Source organism: Rhinoderma darwinii, chromosome 1 (genome assembly GCF_050947455.1).
Source record: "Rhinoderma darwinii isolate aRhiDar2 chromosome 1, aRhiDar2.hap1, whole genome shotgun sequence".
NCBI lineage: Eukaryota > Metazoa > Chordata > Amphibia > Anura > Rhinodermatidae > Rhinoderma > Rhinoderma darwinii.
Genome location: NC_134687.1, coordinates 625,655,563 through 625,671,288, shown reverse-complemented (window position 1 = coordinate 625,671,288; position 15,726 = coordinate 625,655,563).

Below are 15,726 nucleotides of genomic sequence, written 5' to 3'. Positions count from 1 at the left end.
GTGCAAATTTTAAAGCGCATCAGGCTCGCAGGCCTGATCATTCGCCCTGACAAATGCCAAATGAGAACGGCTGAGGTTTCCTATTTAGGTCACCGGGTATGAAGTGGGCGCCTCTGCCCTGAGCCGGCCAAAAGTGGAAGCCATTCTCCAGTGGCCCCGGCCAACTAACCAGAAACAGGTCAGGGCATTCCTAGGGACCACAGTGTATTATTGAAAATTCATACCTCACTAAAGCTCCCTGGCTAAACCCCTGACTGACAGACCTCACAGTCAAAAGGTTCAACAAGAATATGCCCTGGACCCCTGACTGTGACCAGGCCTTTGAGAGTCTTAAGGCCGTCCTGGCATCATCCCCTGTATTGGCCGCCCCTGACTTCCACCGGCGGTTCCTAGTACAAACAGATGCATCCGATGTTGGACTGGGAGCAGTACTAAGCCAGGTTGACCAAGCCGGTCACGAGCACCCCATTGCCTACCTCTCCCGTAAGTTGCTGGACCGAGAGCGGGCTTACGCTACAACTGAGAAAGAGTGCCTGGCCATTGTGTGGGCCCTCAAAAAACTGCAACCCTACGTTTATAGGAGGGAATTCACCGTTATTATGGATCATAATCCTCTTAGTTGGATGCACCGGACTGCAGGAGACAATGGCCAGTTGTTGCGATGGAGTTTGGCTCTGCAATCCTATAATTTTGTTGTTTCCCACAAGAAGGGCCGAGACCACGGAAACGCAGACGGTCTCTCCCAGCAACAGGACACTGATGGGCATAGAACCTTATTACCGAGCCCCCAGGTCACCGTCGACCCGCCAGAGGGCCAATCTGACTCCCTGTGATTTAAGAAGGGAGAGGTATGTGGCGGAACGAGAGTGGTGTTCTGGCACCAAGTGTTAGATTATGTCAGTCATTCCCACCCGTACCGCCTTTAGACAGTTGTTCATAAATGAAGCCCGGTGATTGGGCCCTGTATCGTCCCTTTATTCCCCTCAATTTGCCCTCCTGGACTCTCCCATTATTCCCCTCTATCTCCCCTCATAGAATTTCCCATTTTGGACTGTTCTGTGCGCAGGAGGCGTGGCTGGTGTGGCATGACAGTTGGTAAGAAAAAGCAGTTGGAGGTTGGAGTCAGCCTTTTACAGATGGGGTATCCAGGGTCCAGAGTAAAGAAAGAAAGCAGAGTATTTACCATCAACCAATAGACTTTATCACAGCGAGTGGTCTGTTTATGTACACCATACCTTATTCTCTGACTCATGTATACATTGTTAATTACTCTTTAGCAGGAGTCTCAATAAAATTAATTTTATATTTGATACAACACCATTGCGTTTTGCATCTCTTTTTCGTTTTCGGTCTGAATATCTAGTTTTAATGCAGGCATACAATACTAAATTGATTCCCTTAGATCAACCCTCCTAACAAAACTATATTGGTCTGATGTAAAAATTATTTACTTTTGGTGGGTGATCACTAGTATATCTTTTTGGTTATATAGCTGTATATGAGACGTGTTGTTAAACCTCTATTGGAAGCCATCAAGCGGTCAGGAGCATCGTACCGATGGGGTCACCCCTTCCATATAATCCTACAGAAGGCAGGTAGCACATTTGCTGTTAAAGCCCCGGCGGATCTTGCTGACGCCTTTAGTTTTCTGGAAACGGACGTGGTCTCTGTCCCGGACTGGACTTTGCCTCCCCTTTCAATACCAAACAGGAGGGAAGTGGGGACACGAACCCCCCAGACAGGAGCCACGTGGAGGAAGTTCCGAGCTCCCCATTCGCAGTCCCCATGTTAAGGAGCAGTGACTGATAGGACAGATCTGAGTCTTACCTGCCACCCACCTGGATCAATACGCCTGGTCTCAGTGTGACCTAAGCTGAACGCTTCAATGTCGGTTTCCTATAATGCCTTCTGACAATACCCTCTAGACCAGGGGTCTCAAACTCGGCTGGGTAGGTGGGCCACATATAGAAAAAATGGGAAGTTGACGGGCCGCATTACTTTCAAATTTGAATGTGGATGCTGCCGCAGTGCCCTCTGTAGATGCTGCCACAGATTCCTCTGTAGATGGTGCCACATACCCCCTGTAGATAATGCCACAGTGCCCTCTGTAGATAATGCCACAGTGCCCTCTGTAGATAATGCAACACACCCCTAGATAATGCCACAGTGCCCTCTGTAGATAATGCCACAGTGCCCTCTGTAGATAATGCAACACACCCCTAGATAATGCCAGTGTCCTCTGTACATACTGCCACAGTGCCCTCTGTAGATGCTGCCACAGTGCCCTCTGTAGAAGCTGCCACAGTGCCCTCTGTAGAAGCTGCCACAGTGCCCTCCGTAGATAATGCCACAGTGCCCTCTGTAGATAATGCAACACACCGCTAGATAATGCCAGTGTCCTCTGTACATACTGCCACAGTGCCCTCTGTAGAAGTTACCACAGTGCCCTCTGTAGAAGCTGCCACAGTGCACTCCGTAGGTGCTGCCACAGTGCCCTCCGCAGATGCTGCCACAGTGCCCGCCGCAGATGCTGCCACAGTGCCCTCCGCAGATGCTGCCACAGTGCCCTCTGCAGATGCTGCCACAGTGATGTCAGGGGAGACCCAAGAGCTGGAGTCCCGGGCAGAGCAGCTTGTAGGCTCTTCCTGGGACTCCAGCTGTGCTCCTGACATCACTGGGACTCCTGCTCTGGGGAAGCCCCTGACATCATTGTCGATGTATGGACAGCGATGTCAGAGGCTTCCCCAGAGCAGAGCCTATACTAGCGCTCTGCCTGGGACTCTGGCTCTGGGGAAGCCCCAGACATCATGTGTCCAAACATGTACACCGATGTCAGTGAATTCCACAGGGTCCCGGAGCAGAGCCGATACTAGCGCTCTGCCCGGTCTCCGCTCTGGGAAAGACCCTGACACACTGTCCATATATGGACAGCGATGTCAGGGAATTCCACAGAGTCCCGGAGCAGAGCCGATACTACTGCTCTGCCCGGGACTCCGCTCTGGGGAAGACCCTGACACACTGTCCATATATGGACAGCGATGTCAGGGAATTCCACAGATTCCCGGAGCAGAGCCGATACTAGCGCTCTGCCCGGGACTCCACTCTGGGGAAGACCCTGACACACTGTCCATATATGGACAGCGATGTCAGGGAATTCCACAGAGTCGCGGAGCAGAGCCTATATTAGCGCTCTGCACGGGACGCCGGCTCTGGGGAAGCCCCAAACATCGCTGTTCATATGTGGACAGCGATGTCAGGGAATTCCAGAGTCTCGGAGCAGAGCCGATACTAGCGGCTCTGTGTCCCACGGGCCACAGATGACAGCCCCAGGGGCCGCATGCGGCCCGCGTGCTTGAGACCCCTGATCTAGACGGTCTTCCCCTTCCGACATCATGTTCGGAGAAGAGATGTGATTTTCTGAACTTTCACGGTCCAGGGGGTCATAAATTATATGGCTTTCAAAGATTGCACTGGTTTCTCTCCTCTATCCGGGTCTAGGGCATTTATCTAGGGGGGAAGAGTGTTGAGTGCTATGTTGGACCTTTAGTATGTACTCGGAGCTGTTCACACAGGTGGTCCCTTTGTGTATAATGTCTGGAGTATAATTTATCCTCCCCTTGGATGTTTCTGGGAAAATGTTTGTTGGTTATTAGCGATGTGTTGTCTAATACAGTATGTTCTATGCCCTTGGCAGTACGGAAACTCCGGACTCCTTATGTTATTGTGCCTTTCTACAACCTCACTTAAAGAGGCTCTGTCACCAGATTTTGCAACCCTTATCTGCTATTGCAGCAGATAGGCGCTGCAATGTAGATTACAGTAACGTTTTTATTTTTAAAAAACGAGCATTTTTGGCCAAGTTATGACCATTTTCGTATTTATGCAAATGAGGCTTGCAAAAGTACAACTGGGCGCGTTTAAAAGTAAAAGTACAACTTGGCGTGTATGATGTGCGTACATCGGGGCGTGTTTACTACTTTTACTAGCTGGGCGTTGTGTATAGAAGTATCATCCACTTCTCTTCACAACGCCCAGCTTCTGGCAGTGCAGACACAGCCGTGTTCTCCAGAGATCACGCTGTGTCGTCACTCACAGGTCCTGCATCGTGTCAGACGAGCGAGGACACATCGGCACCAGAGGCTACAGATGATTCTGCAGCAGCATCGGCGTTTGCAGGTAAGTCGATGTAGCTACTTACCTGCAAATGCTGATGCTGCTGCAGAATCAACTGTAGCCTCTGGTGCCGACACGATGCAGGACCTGTGAGTGACGTCACAGATCTGCACTGCCAGAAGCAGGGCGTTCTGAAGAGAAGTAGATGATACTTCTCATCAGAACGCCCAGCTAGTAAAAGTAGTAAACACGCCCTGATGTGCGCACATAATACACGCCCAGTTGTACTTTTACTTTTCAACACGCCCAGTTGTACTTTTGCAAGCCTCATTTGCATAAATACGAAAATGGTCATAACTTGGCCAAAAATGCTCGTTTTTTAAAAATAAAAACGTTACTGTAAGCTACATTGCAGCGCCGATCTGCTGCAATAGCAGATAGGGGTTGCAAAATCTGGTGACAGAGCCTCTTTAAAGACCTGTAATTTTGCTCCTCCCGTTCTTAGCTTTGAGCAACTCACAGTAGTCACTTGAAGCCTTTGGGCTCTTCTTCCTTTCATACCCCTCCTATTTTTCCTGTACTTTCCGACTTCCTACTTATCCTCTGATCTTCTCCCTCCTCCCCTTTTCCCACTCACTGTTTTATCGTGACTAACCTAACCATTGTATCACTAAATATCCAGGGTTTGAATGTTCCAGAAAAGAGATCTTCTCTACTCCGTCTCCTCTGGAAAAAAAAGGGCTCAGGTGGCCTTCCTACAGGAGACGCACTTTCGTACGGACCAACTTCCGTCCCTGTGAAACGCAAGATTCCCAGACGTATGTCATAGTACCTCCCCGTACTCTAAAACCAAAGGCGTATCCATCCTTGTCTCAAAATCTGTACCTTGAGAATATCTGGGGTGTCGACACAGATGACGTGGGAAGATATCTATTCATAAAAGGTAAGATCGCAGACTCCACACTAACCTTTGATAACTTATACCTTCCTAGCTCAAGTCAACTGACGCTACTAGAAGAGGCCCTTAATACACTAGACGAGTTTGCAGAGGGGACACTGGTACTGGGAGGTGACTTTAACTTACCCTAAAGACTCAATGTTGGATACCACATCACCCCAGCTCGCCTTCCCTAAACCCTTTAACCATCGCCTACATCGTTTGCTCAATAAACACCAACTAATAGACCCCTGGCGTATTTTCCACCCCAAAGATAGGGACTATACCTTCTTCTCTCACCCACACAATATGTATTCCCGCATAGATTACTTCCTACTCCGTCACTCACAGCTTACACTTCTTTCCTTGGCCTCCATAGATTGCATATAGTTTTCTGACCATGCCATGATACTGGTTTTTAAGAAATGCTTTTATTTTCCATTTTCAATATCAAGCAAAAGATAATAAAGTGCATACATATGGAAGCACACACATCGGCTCACAGGCCAGCATAAAGCAGTAACAATAGATGCTAAAAAACAGCATTGAGCAACTGAAAACATCACTAGAAAAGTAGTCCTGTGCACACTGAAACCAGCAGACACGCACAGTAAGAAAAACAGAACAAAAAGAAGATAGAGAGAAGCAGAAGGAAGGATAAGGGAAAAAAGAAAAGGGGTAGGGAACTTACATAGAGCGCCAAACCAGAGGAATTAGAATAAAGAGGCAATGGTCCTAAATTTCGCCGAAGATAGAAATCTAATCCAATGATACCGGTTTTGAGGAATTTTCTCATGGATGCAGTGAGAACCTCCATTCTCATAATCTCCAGAATTTTGCTGAACCACATAGCAATCGACGGGGGACGGGATTGTCTCCACAGTGCAGGAATGCATGCTCTAGCTGCATTCACCAGATGGCGAACCACCGAGCGCCTGTACGTAGTTAATGACACACAGATGGAGCAGGAAGAAGGCTGGGGAGCATGGAAGGGGAAAGTCCGTAAATTTGGAGGAGATGCGCCAAACTTCCGGCCAGAATTCAGTCAACTTTGGGCAGTCCCAAAATGTGTGTAAAATCGTGCCCACATGCTCGCCATATCTCCAACACAACGGAGAGACCGCAGGTATCAGTGTGTGCAGTCTGGAAGGCACTCTATACCATCGTGACAAGATCTTAAATCCAGCTACCTGGAATCTGCTAGCCATGGAGGATTTATGTGTCATTGTGAACAAACGATCCTTATGTTCCGCAGTGAATGTTAGATCCAAGTCTCTCTCCCAACTCACCAAATAGGAAGGTGTAGAGAGATTGGATGGAGAAATCAGGAGAGAATAAAGGCGAGATAGGGAATGACGTACTGTGCCCGTAAGGGGAACTGTCCCAAGAGTATGCTGATGGGTTAGGTAAGGATGAGAAGAAATGCCTCAACTGAGTAACCTGCCAAAAGGTGAAGGAGTGAGGGTCTGTCAGAGATGCAAGTTGTTGACGAGACATCCAATTCCCACCCTGGATAAAATGAGCCGCAAGACCCTTACCTGCCCGCAACCAGTGCTGAAAGGGACCCTGTTGCTGTCCAGGAGGGAATGCAGGATTGCCCAGAATAGGGAAAAATCAGGAGGGGGACGGCAAGATTTCTTTCCGAGGAAAGAGCTGAGACGCTACAGCCAAGGTGGTCCCAATAGTCGGGTGTGTCCGTGCCGATAGGGGAATGCGTTTGCCTAACCAGGGAAGCATCTGCAGAGGGAAATTAAAGAAGGTCTGTTCCATAGACACCCATTGTTTAACCCCAGAATGTCTACACCAGTCCAGGATTCGCGATAAATGTGAGGCCTGATGGTATGCAACAAAATCCGGGAGACCAACACCGCCCTCACATTTAGCATGGAAAAGCATAGAACGGGCAATACGGGCTGGTTTCCCCACCCATATGAATCTATGCAGGATTGACAACAGGGTTTGGAAGTAGGGACGAGGGATGTGGACGGGCAGGGCTTGGAAGAGGTACAAAATCTACGGTAAAATTTTCATTTTAAATAATGCCTACCAAACCAAATGTGCCCGTCGTCCAGAATTCCAAATCTCTCTTTATGCGTTGAAGAAGTGGGGGGTACTTCACCGCATAAAGGCGAGACAGGTCACTGGTAAGTAGGACACCAAAATATTTGAGAGAAATCCTAGCCCATTTAAAGGAGAACAACTCCGTCAGATCCTTCACAAGAGACTGCGATAATGAGATATTGAGAGCCTCCAATTTTTGGTAATTTTGAAATTGGACAATACCGAGTATCTACTCAGCTCCGCCATCAGATTAGGCATATTAATCCTTGGTGAAGTAAGAAAAAAGAGCAAACTGTCATGCCCATGGCCGCGGGCCATCAGGTTCACTCGCCTCCTGACGCCCGCAGCCATGGATCTGTGAGCGCTGGTCCCCATCTCCTCCTCAGGAGATGCCAGCGCTCACTTCCGCTTCTCCCGGCCGGGTCCCGTAGGGTGTGCGTGCACACTCGTGCCTGCTCTTAAAAAGGGCCAGCGCGCGCACCTGAATTCAAGAACAAAATTAGCTCATGAGCACCCTAGACTATAAGAGGGGCCCAGCCCATTCCTGCGTTGCCTGAGCCTTGTTGTCGTTATCCTAGTATGTCTATGCAAATGGTCTCCTAAGTGTTTTCCAGTTCCCAGTGTTCTCCGTTCCTGCTACATGTATCCCGTGCTATCCTGGTCAAGTGCCGTGTTGAGCTGAAGTCGTGCTGTGCTGTGTACCATGCCTGTCCTGCTACACCACGCCTGGCGCCTGCCTGTTGCCTAGTCCCAGCCGAGCCTGTCTTGCTACTGTCTGAGCTACCACAGGTACACTATACGAACTATAGACTGTGACCTGTGTCCTGTTGGCCAGCTGCTATATCGTCAAGGAGGTACGGCCCAGTGGGTCCACATACCTAACGTGACACAAATCATGCGCATATGCAGCGACTTTGTGGGACCTCTCCCTCAGAGGAACGTCCGCTATATCAGGGTTGGAGCACACATGACACAAGAAGGGCTCCAAGCATAAAATGAATATTAAGGAGGACAAGAGGCAGCCCTGCCTAGTACCATTCGAGATAGTGAGCGTGGAGGAGAAGTGTCCATTAACCTTAACCCGGGCCAAGGGGGAGGAGAAGAGACTCGAAATCCATTGCATCATATGGGTACTGTAACGGCAGGAAGGAGGTGAAGGGAAAGTGAGCCCTAATCTACCCACCGCCCTGTCCCTGCCTACTTGCAACGACCCGCCCTAGGCGACGAGGTACAACTGGGCGGCGGTCCCTACGCTGGCTAAGTGCACAGGAAGACAAACAGGGAACACGCAAGGGAAGGGGCAGTAGCCACGGAACGCCACGAGGAAACGGGGCGGCGAACGAACAGTCAGGACCAGGACGAAGTGAGTACACCCGAGCGGGCACGGACAGAAGCAAGCCAGGGCAAGCAAAGCAGGGCAAGCAGAACTGCAGCAAGGCAGAAGCACGGCAGAAGCAGGCTGGAGCAAGCAGCAGTGGGGCCAGGAATCCAAAAGAATTACAAGCACTGAGGGAGAGCACAGGGCAGGTAATAAAGGGCAGGGGGCGGAGCTAACTCCGAGAGACCAGGCCGCGATAGGCTCTCCCACTCCTGAGCCTGCCACCCTGGTTGGTGGGAGAAGGTGTCAGTCGAACAGGTCTGGCCTCAGGTGTGGATTGATTAATCCCAGGAGTGTAGCTAGATGAAGTACCTGGCAGATCCCTAACAGTACTCCCCCTTTTATGAGGGGCCACCGGACCCTTACTAAGGGGACCCGGTTTAGTGGGGAAGAGGAGGTGGAACCTCCTGATCAATACCCCAGCGTGAACATCACGGGCAGGTACCCAAGTCCTCTCCTCCGGCCCATATCCTCTCCAATGGACCAGGTACTGGAGGGAGCCCTGGACCATCCTACTGTCCATAATCTTGGCCACCTCGAATTCCACCCCCTCAGGGGTGAGAACGGGAACAGGAGGTATCCTCGAGGGGGACCAGGACGGGGAGCAGCGTTTAAGGAGGGAGGCATGGAAGACGTCATGTATGCGAAAGGATGGGGGGAGCTCCAGACGGAAGGATACAGGGTTGAGGACTTCAATGATCTTATAAGGTCCAATAAATCGGGGAGCAAACTTCCTGGACGGGACCTTAAGGCGCAAGTTCCTGGACGACAACCAGACCAAATCCCCGACGACAAACCGGGGGTTAGCAGAACGTCTACTATCCGCCTGAATCTTTTGTGCGCTCTGGGACGCCTCTAGGTTCTTCTGAACCTGGGCCCAGACAGTGCACAGTTCCCGATGAACCTCCTCTACCTCAGGATTATTGGAACAACCAGGGGAGACGGAGGAGAACCTAGGGTTAAACCCGAAATTACAGAAAAACGGGGAGACCCCTGACGAGTTACTGACCCGGTTATTCAGGGAAAATTCAGCAAGGGGAAGGAATGAGACCCAATCGAATTGACAGTCAGAGATGAAACACCTTAAATATTGTTCCAGGGATTGGTTGGTCCTTTCCGTTTGGCCATTGGTTTTCGGGATGGAAGGCGGAGGAGAAGGACAGATCAATCTCCAACTTTTTACAAAAAGCTCTCCAAAATAAGGAAACAAATTGTACCCCTCTGTCAGAAACGATATTGACTGGGGCCCCATGGAGACGCAGGATGTGTTTCACAAACAAAGAAGCTAACGTCTTGGCGTTAGGTAGCTTCTTAAGGGGCACAAAGTGGCACATCTTGCTGAAGCGGTCGACTACCACCCACACCACCGACTTGCCCTGAGATGGAGGCAAATCGGTGATAAAATCCATGGAGATATGGGTCCAAGGTCTCTGGGGAATGGGCAAGGAATGTAGTAGGCCCGCAGGTCGGGACCTAGGGGTTTTGGACCTAGCGCAAACCTCACAAGCGGCGACGTAAGCCCTAACATCTTTAGGCAACCCAGGCCACCAATAGTTTCTGGTAATGAGGTGTTTGGTGCCCAAGATGCCAGGATGACCGGATAGAGCGGAGTCATGGTTTTCCCTGAGTACCCTCAGCCGGTATTGCAGGGGAACAAACAGTTTGTCCCCAGGGACGTTCCCGGGAGCTGCACCCTGATCAGCCGCGATATCAGAAGCTAAATCAGAATCCGTGGCAGAGACGATTATACCAGGGGGTAAAATACAAGCGGGATCCTTCTCGGAAGGAGGATTGGCCATGAAACTACGTGACAGAGCGTCAGCCTTAATATTCTTGGACCCAGCCCTATAGGTAACCAAGAAATTAAATCTGGTAAACAATAGTGCCCACCGAGCTTGTCTAGGATTAAGCCTCCGGGCCGATTCTAGGAAAACCAGATTCTTGTGATCAGTAAGGAGCGTTACCTGGTGTCTGGCCCCCTCCAGGAAGTGCCGCCACTCCTCAAAAGCCCATTTAATGGCTAGAAGTTCGCGGTTGCCAATATCATAGTTACTCTCCGTGGGCGAAAACTTCCTAGAGAAGTAAGCACAGGGGCGGAGATGGGTGAGGGAGCTGGTACCCTGGGACAGGACGGCCCCCACTCCCACCTCGGAAGCGTCAACCTCCACAATAAATGGCTCCTCTTGGTTGGGCTGAATCAGCACGGGGGCCGAGATAAAGCACTTCTTGAGAGTCTCAAAGGCCTGGACGGCCTCAGGGGGCCAATGGAGGACATCGGCACCCTTGCGGGTAAGGTCCGTAAGAGGCTTAGCGACGACCGAGAAGTTGGCAATAAATCTCCTGTAATAGTTGGCGAACCCTAAAAAACACTGTAACGCCTTAAGGGAGGCAGGTTGGACCCATTCCGCCACAGCTTGAACCTTGGCAGGGTCCATGCGGAATTCATGAGGAGTGAGGATTTGCCCTAAAAATGGTATCTCTTGTACCCCAAAGACACATTTTTCAGTCTTAGCAAACAGATTATTCTCCCGAAGGACCTGGAGCACCTTCCTGACATGCTCCACGTGGGAGGACCAGTCCTTGGAAAACACCAGTATGTCATCAAGGTACACAACAAGAAAATTACCCAGGTACTCTCTCAGGATTTCATTAATAAAATTCTGGAAGACAGCAGGGGCATTACACAACCCAAAGGGCATGACCAGGTATTCGAAATGACCCTCGGGTGTGTTGAACGCAGTTTTCCACTCATCCCCCTCTTTGATGCGGATAAGGTTATATGCCCCCCGTAGATCGAACTTAGAAAACCATTGGGCTCCCTGAACCTGATTAAAAAGATCCGGAATCAAAGGAAGTGGGTACTGGTTCCTTACGGTGACCTTATTCAGGTTACGATAATCAATGCACGGCCTAAGACCACCATCCTTCTTCCCCACGAAGAAGAAGCCAGCACCTACAGGAGAAGTCGAGGGGCGAATGAAACCCTTGGCCAGGCATTCTTGGATATACACCCTCATCGCTTCACGTTCAGGACATGAAAGATTAAATATCCTACCCTTAGGAAGCTTGGCACCAGGCACCAAATCGATAGCGCAATCGTAATCTCTATGGGGGGGCAACACCTCGGAGGCCTCCTTAGAAAACACATCGGCGAAGTCCTGAACAAACTCAGGAAGTGTGTTTACCTCCTCCCGGGGAGAAATAGAGTTAACAGAAAGACATGACATAAGACATTCATTACCCCATTTGGTGAGATCCCCAGTATTCCAATCAAATGTGGGATTATGCAACTGCAACCAGGGAAGGCCTAAAACCAGATCAGACGATAATCCCTGCATCACCAGTACAGAGCACTGCTCCAAATGCATGGAGCCAACCAGGAGTTCAAAAACAGGAGTATGCTGAGTAAAATAACCATTAGCAAGGGGTGTTGAGTCGATTCCTACTACAGGGATAGGATAAGGTAAATCAATACAAGGCATCTTTAGAGACATAGCAAATTCCACAGACATGATATTAGCAGATGAGCCAGAATCCACGAAAGCACTGCCCGTGGCAGACCGGCCAGCAAACGAGACCTGAAAGGGAAGCAAAATTTTATTGCGTTTCACATTAACGGGAAATACCTGTGCGCCCAAGTGACCTCCCCGATGATCACTTAGGCGCGGAAGTTTTCCGGCTTCTTATTCTTGCGCCTGGGACAGGTGTTCAGTAGATGCTTGTCGTCCCCACAGTAGAAGCAGAGACCATTCATTCTGCGAAACTCCCTACCTTGTCGAGGGGACATGGAGGCCCCGAGTTGCATAGGTACCTCCGAGTCCTCCGTGGAGGGGCGAGGAGACGGGACCTCGGGGGGAATCGCAGAAAAGTCAGAGGGGAGCACACTGAAGCGTTCTAGCTGACGTTCCCTGAGACGTCGGTCAAGTCGTACTGCTAGGGCCATAACCTGGTCAAGGGAGTCAGGCGAGGGGTAGCTAACCAGCAGATCCTTCAGGGCGTCAGATAATCCTAACCTAAACTGGCACCTTAGGGCCGGATCGTTCCACTGAGAAGCTACGCACCACTTCCTAAAATCAGAACAGTATTCCTCAACCGGTCTTCTACCCTGACGTAAGGTCACCAGCTGACTCTCGGCTAAAGCAGTCCTGTCAGTCTCGTCGTAAATGAGTCCGAGGGCAGAGAAAAAACGATCAACAGAGGAAAGTTCAGGGGCGTCAGGAGCCAAGGAGAAGGCCCACTCTTGGGGCCCTTCCTGGAGTCGGGATATGATGATACCCACCCGCTGGTTCTCGGAACCTGAGGAGTGGGGCTTTAGGCGGAAATACAGTCTGCAACTCTCCCGGAAGGAGAGAAACGTCTTACGGTCCCCTGAAAACCGGTCAGGTAGCTTGAGGTCGGGTTCTAGAGGTGAGGTGAGGGGTACTACTAAAGCAGCGTCACCCTGATTGACCCTTTGGGCCAGGGCCTGGACCTGTAGGGAGAGGCCCTGCATCTGCTGGGTCAGGGTCTCAAGGGGGTCCATGATAGCGTCAGCGTAGGAGAAATGGTAGACTAGGTAAGGGCTTGTAATTATGTAACGGCAGGAAGGAGGTGAAGGGAAAGTGAGCCCTAATCTACCCACCGCCCTGTCCCTGCCTACTTGCAACGACCCGCCCTAGGCGACGAGGTACAACTGGGCGGCGGTCCCTACGCTGGCTAAGTGCACAGGAAGACAAACAGGGAACACGCAAGGGAAGGGGCAGTAGCCACGGAACGCCACGAGGAAACGGGGCGGCGAACGAACAGTCAGGACCAGGACGAAGTGAGTACACCCGAGCGGGCACGGAGACAGAAGCAAGCCAGGGCAAGCAAAGCAGGGCAAGCAGAACTGCAGCAAGGCAGAAGCACGGCAGAAGCAGGCTGGAGCAAGCAGCAGTGGGGCCAGGAATCCAAAAGAATTACAAGCACTGAGGGAGAGCACAGGGCAGGTAATAAAGGGCAGGGGGCGGAGCTAACTCCGAGAGACCAGGCCGCGATAGGCTCTCCCACTCCTGAGCCTGCCACCCTGGTTGGTGGGAGAAGGTGTCAGTCGAACAGGTCTGGCCTCAGGTGTGGATTGATTAATCCCAGGAGTGTAGCTAGATGAAGTACCTGGCAGATCCCTAACAGGTACCCAGTCCAATATACCGTAAGGTGGCCAGCATAAAGTCCAAGTTGACCCTGTCAAAGGCGTTCTCCGCATCCGTGGACAGAAAGAACGTGTGCAGAGCAAAGGCAGCAGCTTGATATATTAAATTAATAGCCCTCGTGGTATTATCACGTGCTTCCCTAAGAGGCATAAAACCCACCTGGTGGTTATGAATGACCTTTTGTAAAAGGGGGGGACAGCCTATACGGCAAAATTTTAGCAAACAACTTCAGGTCGACGTTTAGCAAAGTGCCTCGTGGGGGATACTTTTCATCCCAGATATCTGGAGGTAGGACTCAATCCTCTCCAGCTGGCTCCTCCAGTCAGCAGATGAAGAGGCCCGGGGAAGATTATATAGAGAGAGTGGTAGTAGGCACGAAAGGCTTCTGTGATTTCATGGGGAAGATGCAGGTGCCGATTGTGGGAGGTGTGAATATGGGGAATATATGTACGAGAGCGGGTTTTTCTAAGTGCCCGTGCAAGGGTCCTAACCGATTTATTGCTGAATTCATAAAAATGCCATCTGCATTTAGCTAAGGAAGCCCCAGCCTTGGGAAGCACCAAAATTTAGCAAAAAAATTGCAAAAATATCAATTTAAATGTATCTGCTTGTAAGACAAATAGTCATACCACACAAAATAGTTGCTGATTAACATTTCCCATATGTCTACTTAGGTTGGCATAGTTTTTTGAACATTCTTTTATTTTTCTAGGACGTTACAAGGATTAAAACTTTAGCAGAAATTTCTCACATTTTCAAGAAAATTTCAAAAGGCTATTTTTGAAGGGACCAGTCTAGTTGCGAAGTGGCTTTGAGAGGCCCATACAATACAAACCCCCATAAACCGCACCATACTAAAAACTGCACCCCTAAAGTATTCAAAAGCATTTAGAAAGTTTTTTTAAACCCTTTTGGCGTTTCACAAGAATAAAAGCAAGTAGTAAAATGTACAAATTTCTTTTTTTTTTTTGCAGAAATTAATTTTAAATTCATTTTTTTCTGTAACATTTTACCACAGAAACGCAGCTCAAAATGTATTGCCCAGATTCTTCAGTCTTTATAAATATCCCATACGTTGCCCTAGTGTGCTAATGGACTGAAGCACCTAGAGGATTTTCTGGCCTTTTATTGGATTATATTTTAGGCAACATGTCAGGTTTGAGGAGGTCTTGTGATGCCAAAATAAAGGAAACACCACAAAAAAGACCCAATTTTGGAAATTACACTTCTTGAGGAATTCATCTAGGGGTGTAGTGAGCATTTTGACCCTACAGGTATTTCATACATTTTATTAGAATTTGGACGTGAAAATTAAAAAAAATATTTTTTCCATGTTGTTTTAGCTAAAAAACAAACAAACAAACAACAAGAAGAAGAAAAAGCACCCCATAATTTGTAAAGCAACTCCTCCAGAGTAGGGAAATACCTCATATGTGGTTATAAACTGCTGTTTGGGCACATGGCATAGCTCAGAATAGGAGTGCCATTTGGCTTTTGGAGCACAGATTTTGCTGGATTGGTTTCTTGGCGCCATGTCGCTTTTGCAAAGCCCCTGTGGGACCAAAACAGTGGCAACTCCCCAAAAGTGACTCCTTTTGGGAAACTTTACCCCTTGAGAAATTCATCTAGGAGTGTAGTGAGCATTTTGACTTCGCAGGTGTTTCATAGATTTAATTAGAATTGGGAAGTGAAAATAAAATATTTTTTTTTTCCAATAAGACGTAGATTTAGCTCAAAATTTTTAATTTTCTCAACAAATAAAAGGAGAAAAAGCACTCCAACATTTGTAAATCAATTTCTCCTGAGTTCAACAATACCCCATATGTGGTCATAAACTCCTGTTTGGGCACACGGTAGGGCTCAGAATAGAAGGAGCAACATTTGACTTTCGGAGTGCAGATTTTGAAGGATTGGTTTCTGGGCGCTATGTAGAATTTGCAAAGCCCCTACGGGACCAAAACAGTGGAAACCCCCCAGAAGTGACCTCATTTTGGAAACGACACCCATCAAGGTATTCACCTAGGGGCGTAGTGAGCAGGTTAACCCCGAATGTGGTTTCCAGAAATTAG